Raw genomic sequence first — 15,352 nt, 5'->3', positions numbered from 1 at the left:
GCAGTCAGTGTTACTTCTACAGAGCTAGAGATGCTCTGAATGTTTAAGTGCTCTTGTCTGATAGTGTCCCCGCTGGTCTCCATCACCATGTCCAACTCCGCCCCCAAGCCGACCTCTGTCCCCGCCCCCAGGCCTAACCCCGCCCCCACATCCAGCTCCAGCCCCACACCAGGTCCTAGCTCCCCGCCCTGCCGTGTGTTCACCATCCCTCCAGACTTGCCCCTCTCTGAGGATGAAAGATCAGTCCTCAGCAGAGGTCTCACCTTCGTTCCCACACGTTCTCGGGTCAATGAATTCAATACACGGAGTGACACCGAACAATTCTTCCGCTGCCTTCGCCTCCGTGCCTTCTTCTTCAATCAAGACTCTCGCCCACCCTCTGACGACCCCTTCTCCCACCTCCAACACACCCCGTCCACCTGGACACCCCGTGCTGGCCTCCTACCTGCCCTCGACCTCTTCATAGCAAACTGCCGCCGCGATATTAACCGCAACCTGAACTCCCACACTCCTCCCACTCACTCCAACCTCTCACCCTCGGAACGCGCAGCCCTCCACTCCCTCCGTTCCAACCCCAACCTCACCATCAAACCAGCTGACAAGGGAGGCGCAGTAGTAGTTTGGCGCACTGACCTTTACACCGCTGAGGCCAAACGCCAGCTCGCAGATACCTCCTCCTACCGTCCCCTTGACCATGACCCCACCCCCCACCACCAAACCATCATCTCCCAGACCGTCCATAACCTCATCACCTCAGGGGACCTCCCATCCACCGCCTCCAACCTCATAGTCCCATAACCCCGCACCGCCCGTTTCTACCTCCTGCCCAAAATCCACAAACCTGACTGCCCCGGACGACCCATCGTCTCAGCCTGCTCCTGCCCAACCGAACTCATCTCGGCATACCTCAACACGGTCCTGTCCCCATTAGTCCAAGAACTCCCCACCTACGTTCGTGACACCACCCACGCCCTCCACCTCCTCCAGGATTTCCGCTTCACCGGTCCCCAACGCCTCATCTTCACCATGGACATCCAGTCCCTGTACACCTCCATCCCCCATCACGAAGGACTCAAAGCACTCCGCTTCTTCCTTTCCCACCGTACCACCCAGTACCCTTCCACCGACACCCTCCTTCGACTGACCGAACTGGTCCTCACCCTGAACAACTTTTCTTTCCAATCCTCCCACTTTCTCCAAACAAAAGGAGTAGCCATGGGCACCCGCATGGGCCCCAGCTATGCCTGCCTCTTCGTAGGGTATGTGGAACAATCCATCTTCCGCAACTACACTGGCCCCACCCCCCATCTTTTTCTTCGCTACATTGATGACTGTATCGGCGCTACCTCGTGCTCCCACGAGGAGGTTGAACAGTTCATCCACTACACTAACACCTTCCACCCCGACCTCAAATTCACCTGGACAGTCTCGGACTCCTCCCTCCCCTTCCTAGACCTTTCTGTTTCTATCTCAGGCGACCGAATCAACACGGACATCTACTACAAACCAACCGACTCCCACAGCTACCTGGACTACACCTCCTCCCATCCTGCCCCCTGTAAAAACGCCATCCCATTCTCCCAATTCCTTCGTCTCCGCCGCATCTGCTCCCAGGAGGACCAGTTCAAAATACGTACAACACAGATGGCCTCCTTCTTCAAGGACCGCAATTTCCCCCCCGACGTGGTCGACGGTGCCCTCCACCGCATCTCCTCCACTTCCCGCTCCTCCGCCCTTGAGCCCCGCCCCTCCAACCGCCACCAGGACAGAACCCCACTGGTCCTCACCTACCACCCCACCAATCTCCATGTACAGCGCATCATCCGCCGTCACTTCCGCCACCTCCAAACAGACCCCAGCACCAAGGATATATTTCCCTCCCCTCCCCTATCAGCTTTCCGTAGAGACCACTCCCTCCGCGACTCCCTTGTCAGATCCACACCCCCCACCGACCCAACCACCACTCCCGGCACCTTCCCTTGCAACCGCAGGAGGTGCAACACTTGCGCCCACACCTCCCCCCTCACTTCTCTCCAAGGCCCCAAGGGAAACTTCCATATCCGCCACAGATTCACCTGCACCTCCACCCACATCATCTACTGCATCCGCTGCAGCCGGTGTGGCCTCCTCTATATTGGGGAGACAGGCCGCCTACTTGCGGAGCGATTCAGAGAGCACCTCTGGGCCACCCGGACGAACCAACCCAACCAACCTGTGGCACAGCATTTCAACTCCCCCTCCCACTCCACCGAGGATATGCAGGTCATTGGACTCATCCACCGCCAAACCACAACAACCCGACGGTCGGAGGAGGAGCGTCTTATCTTCCGACTGGGAACCCTCCAACCGCAGGGGATGAACTTGGACTTCACCAGTTTCTTCATCCCCCCTCCCCCCACCTTGTCTCAGCCGGATCCCTCCAGCCCGGCACCGCCTTCCTGACCTGCAGTCTTCTTCTTGACCTCTCCGCCTCCATCCTACTCCGACCCATCACCCTCACCTTGACCTCTTTCCACCTATCACATTTCCAACTCCCCTCCTCCAAGTCCCTCCTCCCTACCTTTTATCTTCTCCTGCTGAACACTCTCTGCTCATTCCTGAAGAAGGGCCTGTGCCCGAAACGTCGAATCTCCTGTTCCCTGGATGCTGCCTGACCTGCTGTGCTGTTCCAGCAATAAAGTTTCAACTTTGTGTGTTTTGGCACTGATTGGTATCCAAAAACTGTATGTGCACAGGGGCAGAAGAAACCGGTGGCAGTATGTGAGGCTTTGATTAGGTGGATAGAAGTGGGTGAGCATGGAACGACTTTGAGCAAAGTCCCCACTTCGACATGCTCTTTCTACCCATTCTCTCCCCATGATCCAGCCACCCAGCACTGAGGTACTGAATGACTGAGGGGAGCTTTCTTCAATCCTCACTTGAAAAGGTAGGCTGCATCTGATCCCAAGTATCATCATCCTCATCACCATCGCTGGTCCCTCGCACACAAGGATGATTCTCTTCCATTCTCAGGGTGAGTCCATAGGTGGCTGTATAGACTGATGGGGCTACAGCAGGCTCTGTTATACTTGGGGTAGGTAATGGTCATGGGAAGGGGTGGATTTGGCAGTGCACTCCTGATGCCATTTTCGCCTGGCTTCCATGTTTTCCCCAACAGCAATTCTCGAGGTACTCAACGCCTTCCCAGATGCTCTTCCTCCGCTTGGACAGTCTTGGGCCAGTGATTCCCAGGTCTCTGTGGGAATGCTGCACTTCCCCAGTGAGGCCTTGAAGGTATCCCTGAAGCACTTCCTCTGTCCCACCTGGAGCTCGCCTGCCATTTTGGAGCTGGGAATAGAGCACCTAGTCGGGGAATCTTGTGTCGGCCATGGGACCAATGTGCCCAGCCCATCACAGCCGATCAAGGAGGGTCAGTGCCTCAATGCGGGAGATGTTGGCCTGGCTGAGGACACTAGTGTTGGTGCATCTTTCTTCCCAAGGGATTCGCAGGATCTTGCACTCCTCGCATTCACTCAGTAAACTGCTACATCTAGTGCTCTACACTTCGCGTGGACATAGACATCAGAATGAAGATTTGAAACATCACTCTGTCTTTACAACAGCTGAACTGGCTGCCAGAACTTCACATATCTTCTGTTGCTCCCTCGTTACAGTCCTCAGTCAATGATCCTTGATGTTCAGCAGTTGCATCTAGCCAGGCAGAATTTGACAGCTCTGCACCTCCTGACAGGTACACTGGTGGAGAGTCCTATCTCTAATTCCTATTTGTACTTGTTTGAGATACATGAGACACCAGTTACCTGTATAGGTGGGCCACTGAGCTCTACACATGATTATCAACTATTAATTGATTAAAATAGTTATGTCAGAGAGAACAATGCTGGACTTGCTGTTATAAAATAAGTGGAGAATTATAAAAGACAATACAATACAGGTTAAAATCAGATATGATTAGAAAATGAGTGATCGTGCAAGACTTCTAATTACAAGGTATTGTGTTATGATAAAACAAAACTAAACATAAAGCCTTGGGTAGTGTTGTAGAACAGTGAGACCATGGAGTTCAGGTACATAATTCTTTGAAGTTTGCATCACATATCGAGAGGGTGGTTAAGGAGGTGTTTACCTCACTTGCTTTCATTGCTCAGACCTTTGAGTATAAGAGTTGGGACATTATGTTCAGGTTGTACAGGATGTTGGTGAGGCTTTTTCTGGAGTACTGTGTTCACTTCTGGTTGCCCTGTTATAGGAAGGATGTTACTAAGTTGGAGAGGATTCAGAAGAGATTTACCAGGATGTTGCCGGGAATGGAGGGTTTGAGTTATGGGGAGAGGCTGGAGAGGCTGGGATGTTTTTCATTGGAGTGTAGGAGGTTGAAAGATGGCTTTATAGAGGTTTATAAAATAATCAGGGGTAGAGATAAGGTGACTGGCAGGTATCTTTTTCTTGGGTGGGGGATTTCAAGACTAAGGAGCTTATTTTTCAGATGAGAGGGGAAAGGCAACTTTTTTTTACACAGAGAGTGGTTCGTGTGTGGCATGAACTTCCAGAGGATCTGGGTACAGTTACAATGTTTAAAACACATTTGGATAAGTACATAAATAAGAAATGTTTGGAGAGACATGGGCCAAGTGCAGGCAGGTGGGACTAGTTTTCTTTGGAATTATAGTCAGCATGGACTAGTTGGGCTGAAGGGTTTGTTTCTGTGCTGTATGAAACTATGACTCCTTAAGAGGCATAATTTAAGTCGGCAAAGAAATGACTAAGAATGATAATTTGGCAATGATGGTTAGCTGTGTTGCAATAGGATGAAAGTTAAATGTATGCAGATATATAAATAATGGGCTGTAAAACAGATATATTCCGTCAGGCACTGTGTGCAGTCGACAAACATCATGGGTGATAAGAGAGGTGATGTGGGTTTTCGGGGTCACATCTTAAGCTTCTCAAAAGTCAAATTTATGACACTTTTAGATCAGAAATGTTGGAGCTTTGTTGCTTGATATCTGATTGTAGTAAAGTAGTAAAGATTGGGGCACTCCGGATATACCATATTAACAAAACAATGTAAATCCTAACTCTTTAAGAATAATACCATAAAATAACAACAAGAGTAGAAAGAAATATATTAACTATTCTACTAGAAGCAACTGTCTTTTACGTTCATGTTTCTCAAATGAAAATTAATTTTGCCCTGGATTATGGTCTCTCCAAGTTGTCCCATCATCAACAATAAATTGACTTTTCTGTACTTACTGATTAAATTGCACTCTTTTTCACCAAGAGTGTAACATTTGAGCCCTCTAGTCTCAGACACTTGAGCAAGGACTGGAAGATTATTGCCAGAACCTCCCTCATTTAAGAATGAAGAATGGGAGTAGGCAATTCATCCCCTCAATACCACTTCACCATTTAATATGATCATGGTTATTAATACCCTTTCATTCCTCAGTAAACTAGCTTGCAGCTTATCCAGACCAGATAGTTTTTCTATTTGAGCATTAACTTATCATTCTGCCCTTTATCTCTCCTTTTCAGTCACTAGTTGGCCCTACCTTTCCTTTAGGTGAAAGTGAGGACTGCAGATGCTGGAGATCAGTGTCCAGAGTTGATGCTGGAAAAGCACGGCAAGCTAAGCAGCATCTGAGGAGCAGGAGGGCCGATGTTCCGGGCAAAAGCCCTTCATCAGGAATGAAGCTGGGAGCCTCGGGGGTGGAGAGACAAATGGGAGGGGGCAGGGGGAAGGTAGCTGAGAGTGCAATAGGTGGATGGAGGTGGGGTAATGGTGATAGGTCAGAGAGGAGGGAGGAGCAGATAGGTGTGAAGGAAGATGGACAGGTTGAACAGGTCATGAGGATGGTGCTGAGGTGGATGATTGGAACTGGTTCACCAGTTTCCTCATTTTTCCTCCCCCCACCTTATCCCAATTCCAACCTTCCAACTCAGCACTGTCCTCATGACCTGTCCCACCTGTCAATCTTCCTTCCCACCTATCTGCTCCACCTTTCTCTCTGACCTATCACCTTTATCCCCCACCTCCATCCACCTATTGCACTCTCAGCTAATTTCTCCCTACCCCCACTCCCCCTCCCATTTATCTCTCCACCCCCGAGGCTCTCAGCCTCATTCCTGATTAAGAACTCCAGCCCGAAATGTCAACCCTCGTGCTCCTTGGATGCTGCCTGACCTACCTTTACTTTGACAAGCCTTGGATTATTAATCTAAAGATTTCAGTATTCCTTTTATGATATGCACTAAGATTTCTCAGGAACTCTTTTTCTTTAATCCCATTCCAGCTCAAGAACATGCAGGAAAAACAAAAGTGGTGAAGAGACTGAAATAAAATCTGGATATAAAGAAACAAAAGACAAACAGACAGCAGAAGAAAGTTAGCCAATACAAGGGGAACTGGTGGGTTAGATAATAAAATATAGAAAGCTCTTAGGTAAATGCAAAGGAAAGTAGATGTGATGAGGAGATGCCGGTGTTGGACTGCGGTGCACAAAGTCAAAAATCACACAGCACCAGGTTATTAGGCCAACAGGTTTATTTGGAAGCACTAGCTTTCAGAGCGCTGCTCCTTCATCAGGTGGTTGTGAAGTTTAAGGTTGTAAGACACAAAATTTTACAGCAGAAGTTTACAGCGTAATGCAACTGAAAATATATATTGAAAAAGACCTGGATTGTTTGTTAATTCTCTCATCTTTTCGAATGACCATGTTGGTTTCAGTTCTTTCATATGTAAAATCCAGAACTTATTTTTTTTTTAAAAAGTTACATTCTCAAGTGAACTTTAACAATAGGTGCCATGTCGTCTCAGATAATGCATTGAAAATGTGAGGTGCCGTGTGTGAGGCTCTGTGCCCCAATGATTCTATTGCTAAAAAAGGGATTTACAGAATCTTACAAGTAGACGCATATTCAATGTTTTAATTTTTGAACCCAGAAGTAATGTCTTATTATTTGGAAAAAAAATGGAGAAAGAAAAGTAAGTCAGAATATGTCTGAAAATCAGAGCCCGATTTCCCCTGTCTCATGAACAAGTGCAAGTTAGATGCTATTGGAATCGATCAACTATACCAATGCATTTCTTACCAACCTGTCCATAATATGCTGACAGCTCTTGGGAGGACCATCAGACTGGGCTCTTGTGGTATCACTTCTGCTGAATCACAATTTTAGATGCCATTACAATCCTCATAGCAGCAATTTCCCAGTGTTTTTCAGTATTGGAATCAGAAGATCTGGCAGATAAAGCAGTTTGGAAATTAGACGCCTACTTAACCACTAATGTGACAAGAAAATCCATACATATACAATGCTTAATTTATTCCAGGGTGGATTCACATTCAATTTTTTTTCTAGTTTTCAAGTGTTGCTGCAACTCCTTATTGAGGCATTGTCAAACAATCACCTCATTCCACAGTTTCTGTCAAATGCCAATCAGACTTTTGTAAGACATGGATATTATTGCTTTGGCAGGATATCCATTGCTTTCTTAGTGCATTTTGATTGTGCTCAACGATGAATCTTTAAACAAAAGTGTGTTTGGATATTTTCTAATTGGACTTTCAGCTTTTGTGCTTTTACACATTTATAAATTGTAAAGCAAGAGCTACAACATGCAAAGTGAAAACAAAACAAGCTACAAGTAAGGCAAAAAGGAAAGAGGAAGAAACAAAGATTAAAAAGAAAAGAGCACTATAAATATCAAGCAACTTCAGAATGCATTTATTTGTGTTTGCATGCTTTCCCAAATGAGAATTAATTTTGCCCTGGATTTATTGTCTCTATAAGTTGCCCCCTCACTGCCCTATATTTACCTCGTATACCTCATTCTCTTTTTCACCTGTTGCAGCCGTCCAGTCTGTGGGACCACTTAAGGATGATTGGTGAACTTTGTCAAAACGTTCTTAGAATCCCTACAGCGTAGAAGGAGGCCATTCAGCCCATCAGGTCTGAACCAACCCTCTGAAGACCATCCCACCCATCAAGCCCCCTTATTTCCCATAGCTAATCATCCTAACCTACGCATCCCTGATCACTACAGATAATTTAGTTTGGCACCTAGCGTGCACATCTTTGGACTGTGGGAGGAAACCAGAGCACCTGGAGGGAACCCATGCAGAGATGGGGACAATGTGGGAACTTCCAACAGACAGACACCCAAGGCTGGGATCAAACCTGGGACCCTAGTGCTGCGAGGCAGCAGTGCTAACAACTGAGCTATTGTGCTGCCTTTTTAACCTTTCATTCCTCAGTAAATCAGCTTGCATCCCATTGAGACCAGATAGGTTTTCTATTTGAGCATTGAACTATCATTCTGCCTTTTAACATTTATCACATTAAAAATGGTGCAGGTGACTTAGACCCTACTGAGAAAAATAAAACCCATCATGCCGAGATAAATAGCCAAGATGTGGAGTTTTAAATTGAGGGATAGAATCTCATCTTGTATAATGGATCATTTTGCCAATACAAAGCAGAATACTAAAACTCACTCCAATACTCAAGGGATTGGAAGAACTGGCTTGAGATACGTATTGTTTCAATAGTTCACAGGATGTGAGGACGACTGCCATGTTCAATATTGATTGCCTATTCCTAATTTCCCTTTCAGTAGATAGTGGTGAACAGCTTGAGTGGTATAATAACATCCCCAGTGCTATTAGGGAGGGAGTTCCAGGATTTTGAATGCAACGGTGAAGGAATGATGCAACTAGTTCCAAATCAAGTTGGTGTGTGATTTGGAGAATAACTTGGTGGTTGTGTTCCCTGCTGCCATTGTCCTTTCCAGATGGTGAGGCCAAAGGTTTGGAAAGTGCTGGCTTGGTGAGTTGCTGCAGTGCATTTGCAGGTGCCCCATGTTGCTGCCAGTGTACATTGGTGCTGAAGGGAGTAGATGTCCATATTGGTGGATGATGTCCCAATTGAGCAGGTATCCTAGTTCTGGATGATGTCAAGATTTCTTTTTTGAGTGTTGCTGAGGCTACAGCCATCCAGGCCAGTATTCTGATCTGTGCCTTTAGACAGTGAATTGTTTTTTGTCTGGAGTTGACTTATTGTTTGCAGAATTCCCAGCCTCTGATCTTCTCTTACATTCACAGTATATATGTGATGGGTCCTGTTCAGTTTCTGCTCAATGGTAACTCCCAGGATTTTAATAGTGGGGATTCATGGATGGTAATGATCTTGAATGTCGAGAGAGATAGGCACTGCCTGGCTATTGGATGGCACAAATGTTACTTGCTACTTTTCCTGTCTTACTGCACATGGACATGAATTCTTCAGTATCTAAGGAGTCATGAATGATGCTGAACATTGTTCAATCATCAGCCATCGTTTGACCTTATGAGGGACAGAAAATAATTGAAACAGCTTTAAGAACATTGGATCTAGGATAGTTGTTTGAAGAATTCCTGCAATAATGTCCCTGCACTAAGATGATTAAACTCCACAACCATTATCCAGTCTGTTGGAGACAGGAACCCTCAAAAAGTTGAAGGGCATCTGCACCTGAAGCATTGTAACCTGCGAGTTTATGGATGAAGTGAGAGTAAGTGGGTCTGAAGTTTATTGAATCGAGCACAGACATGATCAGCTGAATGGCCTATTTCTGAGGTGCAACATTTCTGTAGTTCTAGGACACTCAGTTGGGTTCTGTCAGGGCCACTTAGTTTAGATTCCCTTCAGTATAGAAACAGACCCTTCATCCCAACAAATCCACACCACCCCTCCAAAGAGTAACCCATCCAGACCCATTTCCCTACCCTATATTTACCCCTGACTAACACATCTAACACTATGGCTAATTCACCTAACCTGCACATATTTGGATTGTTGGAGGAAACCGGAGCACCTGGAGGAAACCCACGCAGACACAGGGACAATGTGCAAGCTCTACACAGACAGTCACCCAAGGTGGGACTCGAACCCAGGCCCCTGGTGCTGTGAGGCAGCAGTGCTAACCACTGAGCCACTGTGCTGCCCTGAGTTCCTAACCTTATCACACAAACTTAGTCCAATATGTATAAAGGAGCTAAACTCAAGAAGGGAGGCAAGAGTGACTAGTCTTGACATCAAAACAACATTTGACTAAGTGTGGTATTGAGGAAACTGAGGCCAACAAGAATTAAAAGGAAAACTTTCCATTGGTTGGAGTCAAATCGAACCTGACAGCCTCATTGGCTTTCCCTTCAATCATTACCAAAACAATAGAAGGTGTTGTTAATAGTGCTGTCAGGCAGATCATCAAGAAACGACATCAAGACATCATTTGACCAAGTGTGGCACTGAGCCAACTGATGTTCACAGGAATCAGGATAAGCTCTCTAATGGATGGAGTCATGCCTAGCTCAAAGGTGGTATTCCAGATATCTACCATACTCTAGAATAAAGTGTTTTTCATCATGACTTGAGGCAAAATGACTGCAGATGCTGGAATCCAAGGTAGACAAGCAGGAAGCTGGAAGAACACCGTAAGCCAGGCAGCATCAGAAGTGGGAGAAGTCAATGTTTTGGGTGTAACCCTTCTTTAGGCCTCAAGAAGTTCTGAAGAAAAGTTAAACATAAAACGTTGACTTCTCCAATTGACTTCCTGATGTCTTAACCAATCCTTATATCAATCATTTGTACTCCCTGATCATTGACCTCTCTGTCAGAAGAAAGAGTTTCCCTATGCCCTCTAACTGAGCCCCTCATTATTTGGTACATTCCCTTTAAGATACCCTTCAATCTCCTCTGTTCTAAGAAAAATAACCCTAGCCCATCTTTTGTTATAACTGCAATTTTCAAGTGTTTGAAAATTTTTGTAAATCTCTTCTGTACTCTAGAGCAATTGTGCTGTTTTTGTAATGTGGTGACCAGAACTGTACATAAAACTTCATCTGTGGTTTTAATTTTCCTGATAAGCCTGTCATATAAGACCTCATTAAATACCTTGAGATTTATGTAGATGAGATCCATTGCAGTGCCCTCATCAATCCTTCTTGGTACTTTCTCAAGGGGGTGACTCAGTAGTTAACATTGTTGCCTCACAGTGCCAAGGACCTGGCGCTGTGTGGGTTTCCTTTGGGGCTCTGGTTTCCTCCTACAATCCAAAGACTTGTAGGTTAGATGGATCAACCATGCTAAATTGCCCATTGTGCCCAGGGATGTGTAGGCTTGGTGAGTTAGACATGGGAAATGCAGGGTTACAAGACAGGTCTGGAAGGGATGCTCTTTGGAGGGTCAGTGTAGACTTGATAGACCAAATGGCTTGCTTCCAAACTATAAAAATTCAATTAAGTTATTTAGACACAGCCTTCCAGTAACAAAACCATGTGGACTATGTCTGATTAATCCATACCTTTCTAAATAACAATGAAGCCTATCTCTCAATATTGATTCTAGTAATTTGTACATCAACCCACCTATAATTCTTCCTTCATGCTGTTTTTGAGTAATGGTACAATGTTTGAACTTCAGTCCTCTGGTACATTGCCTGTTTTAGTGAGAATTGGAAAATGAGCCTTCGAACATCCACTATTCCCTCCCTGGGTTCCTTTAACAATGTAGGATATTCATCTGGCCCGAGTGATTTAATTTACCTTCAAGGGGACCAATCCCTTCAGTACTTCCTTTCTCCTGTAAAACAATATCGCCTTCATACCAGACATGACAAAAGAACTCTTATTCTGTATCAAAGTGGAAAAAGGTCTAGTACTTTTTCTTGGCAATTACATGAAATCATGACCTCAAGGCAATATATTTTAGAAATAATTAGAATTATGTTAAATACTGTAGCAAACTGTAAGCGAGGGCCTGAACTTAGACAAGAATTCCAGCTTTTTGTTTAGATTTGTAGATAAGCCAGGCAGTAGAAGCATGCTCTTAGGACTCACCACATTCTATATACTTAATGTATAGAATGCATTAATACCTTGCATCAATGACGTTTGGATCATTAGTTCAATGATTCTAGACACAGACTGTATCATTGCGTCTTTGAATTTGATTTATACTTTCACAAGTGGTTTTTGAATTTAGTGCATAGCCGCAGTATGAGACAGATCAGTTGATCTGTTATTCAACTATTTTAAGACATTTTACTTTTCCAGGGTAATCTGAGGTAGATTAAGTATCCCTCAGGGATGAAAATAGGCTGTTTCTTGAGATTTTCAATACACATGGCGTAATATCTTGATGAAGGTATCCATTATCATGCAGGATGGTTTGGATATGCCTTATCTCAGCATCAGTCTTACAGTAAGCAGATGTCTAGCACAGAGTTGCTAATAAATTGATTTTGTAGCACGTGTAACTGTAGGAATCGGAGTGTGTAAATTGACCGGTGAACATAGGCTTTGAGAGATAAAAGTTAAAAATCCATTGTCAGACTGATACACTGAGAATAGGGAGATAATTTGATTCTCCCATTTCGATGATAAATTTGAGCATGGAATGGAGTTTATTAAGTTATCTAACAAAAGCCCTTCCCTCTGTGGGTTCAAGTATCGTAAACATGTCATCTATACGTTGGAAACATGAAGGTTAGTGGTCTTTCCATTAAAGGTCCTCTTCTCATGATAAGCAACACAGATGTTAGCAAGGGATCCAGGTGATCCCATGGCAACACCACCTATTTTTGGAATAATAGTTTAATTAAAACTGAACTTAACTGAATAAGTAACTAAGTTCATGTGTTTGATGAGCACAGATTCAGACATGGGGTGGCACATCAAGATTGCCATGACAGTGAAAGTTTAAATGTCTTTTTAAGGTGTTACATTGGCAAATAAGGTCGCGATGTTGAAAGAGCATGTGGGCATACGTTTGCTGTCAACATGTAGGTCTTGTATGGTCATGAACATGAAGGAATGCTTTCCAGTGTATATGGCCTACTCATTTAGAACTGGTGTTAAAAGCTCACATGGGCTGCATGGTGGCACAGTCTCTGCCTCACAGCGCCAGACACTCGGGTTCAATTCCCGCCTCAGGCAACTGTCTATGTGGAGTTTGCACATTCTCCCGTGTCTGCATGGGCACCCTCCGGGTACATAGAACATAGAACATAGAACAATACAGCACAGAACAGACCCTTCGGCCCACGATGTTGTGCCGAACATTTGTCCTAGCTTAAGTACCCATTCATGTACCTATCCAATTGCCACTTAAAGTTCGCCAATTATTCTGACTCTGCCACTCCCACAGGCAGCGCATTCCATACCCCCACCACTCTCTGCTTAAAGTTCCTACCCCTGACATCTCTCCTATACCTTCCACCCTTCACCTTAAATTTATGTCCCCTCCCACAGTCCAAAAATGTGCAGGTTAAGTGAATTGGCCATGCTAAATTGCCCGTCGTGTTAGGTGAAGGGGTAAATGTAGGGGAATGGGTCTGGGTGGGTTGCTCTTCGGAGGGTCGGTGTGGTCTTGTTGGGCCGAAGGGCCTGTTTCCACACTGTAAGTATCTAATCATTGAACGAGTTCTAGTTGTTCAGAGGGAACAGTACTTCCTGCTGACTATTAGTAATGTGTTACATGCCAATCAGGCTCAGCTACCTTGTGCTTTTAATGACTCAGAAAAGTATATCCATCATTAGATAGGATTCTGCAACTGGAAATCATACATTGAACAATCTGAACTGCGCTAAGGGTTACACTAGAAGCCAGTTTAAGATGATTAGTTAGCCTCAGTATGATGCTTTTGCATGTGCTGGAGACTACATATATAAAGGATATTGTTTTATGTAAGCAAATGGGACTGCTACTCCTGCTCCAATGTTTTAATATTAAACATTATGATAATTACCAGCATTTTTGATAAAGACATGAGAATGATGTTCCTCTCTGTAATGACCTAGACATTATACCGTAACAAATTAAGTCAAGAAAGACAACTGTATCAATGAAGCAGAAAACTCAAAAAGGATCATGCTGTAAGGTTGAGTGAAATAGGAGTTGATGGGAAGGGTGAGGGCAGTAACAAATTAAAAATACTATACATGAATGCACGAAGCATTAGAAATAAGATGGATGAGCTTGAGGCTCTTTTGGACATTGGCAGATACGATATTGTGAGGATAACTGAGACAGGGCCTGGAAAATGAATATTCAAGGTGACACGTGCTATTGTAAGGACAGACCGACGGGCAGAGGGGGATGGGGTGGCCATGTTGGTAAGGGATGATATTCAGTCCCTTGCGCGGGGGATGTAGAGTCAGTGTGGATAGAGCTGAGAAATTCTAAGGGTAAAAAGACCCTCTTGGGAGTTATTTACAGGCCCCCAAACAGTAGTCTGGATGTCGGATGTAAGTTGAATCAGGAGCTGAAATTGGCCTGTCGCAAAGATGTTACTACAGTTGTTATGGGGGATTTCAACATGCAGATAGACTAGGAGAATCAGGATGGTATTGGACCTCAGGAAAGAGACTTTGTGGAGTGCCTCCGAGATGGATTCTTAGAACAGCTGGTGCTGGAGCCTACCAGGGAGAAGGCAATACTGGATCTGGTATTGTGCAATGAACCAGAATTGATCAGGGACCTCGAAGTGAAGGAGCCATTGGGAAGTAGTGACCATAAAACAATAAGCTTCAATCTGCAATTTGAGAGGGAGAGGGTACAATCAGAAGTGACAATATTTCTGTTGAATAAAGGGAACTATGGAGCTATGAGGGAGGAGCTGGCCAAAGTTCAATGGTGCAATACCTTAGCAGGGATAACAGTGGAAGAACAATGGCAGATATTTCTGTGTATAATGCAGAAGATGCAGGATCAGTTCATTCCAAAAAGGAAGAAAGATCCTAGGAGGAGGCATGGGTGGCCGTGGCTGATGAGGGAAGTTAAGAAACATATAAAGTTAAAAGAGAAAAAGTACAACATAGCAAAGATAAGTGGGAAAACGGAGGACTGGGAAGCTTTTAAAGAACAACAGAGGATTACTAAGAAGGAAATACGCAGAGAAAAAATGAGGTACGAAGGTAAACTGGCCAAAAATATAAAGGAGGATAGTGAAAGTTTTTTTAGGCATGTGAAAGGTAAAAAAATGGTTAAGACTAAAATTGGGCCCTTGAAGACAGAAACAGGGGAATATATTATGGGGAACAAAGAAATGGCAGAAGAATTGAATTGGTACTTCAGATCTGTGTTCACTGGGGAAGACACAAGCAATCTCCTTGAGGTAACAGTGGCTGAAGGACCTGAACATAAGGGAATTTATATTTGTCAGGAAGTGGTGTCGGAGAGACTGTTAGGTCTGAAGGTTGACAAGTCCCTGGGGCCTAATGGTCTACATCCCAGGGTACTGAAGGAGGTGGCTCGAGAAATCGTGGATGCGTTGGTGATTATTTTCCAGAGTTCGATAGATTCGGGA

Source organism: Chiloscyllium plagiosum, unplaced genomic scaffold (genome assembly GCF_037043375.1).
Source record: "Chiloscyllium plagiosum isolate Xiang-an unplaced genomic scaffold, Cpla_swu_hap1 HiC_scaffold_6, whole genome shotgun sequence".
Lineage (NCBI taxonomy): Eukaryota > Metazoa > Chordata > Chondrichthyes > Orectolobiformes > Hemiscylliidae > Chiloscyllium > Chiloscyllium plagiosum.
Note: the sequence above shows the minus strand (reverse complement) of the source record.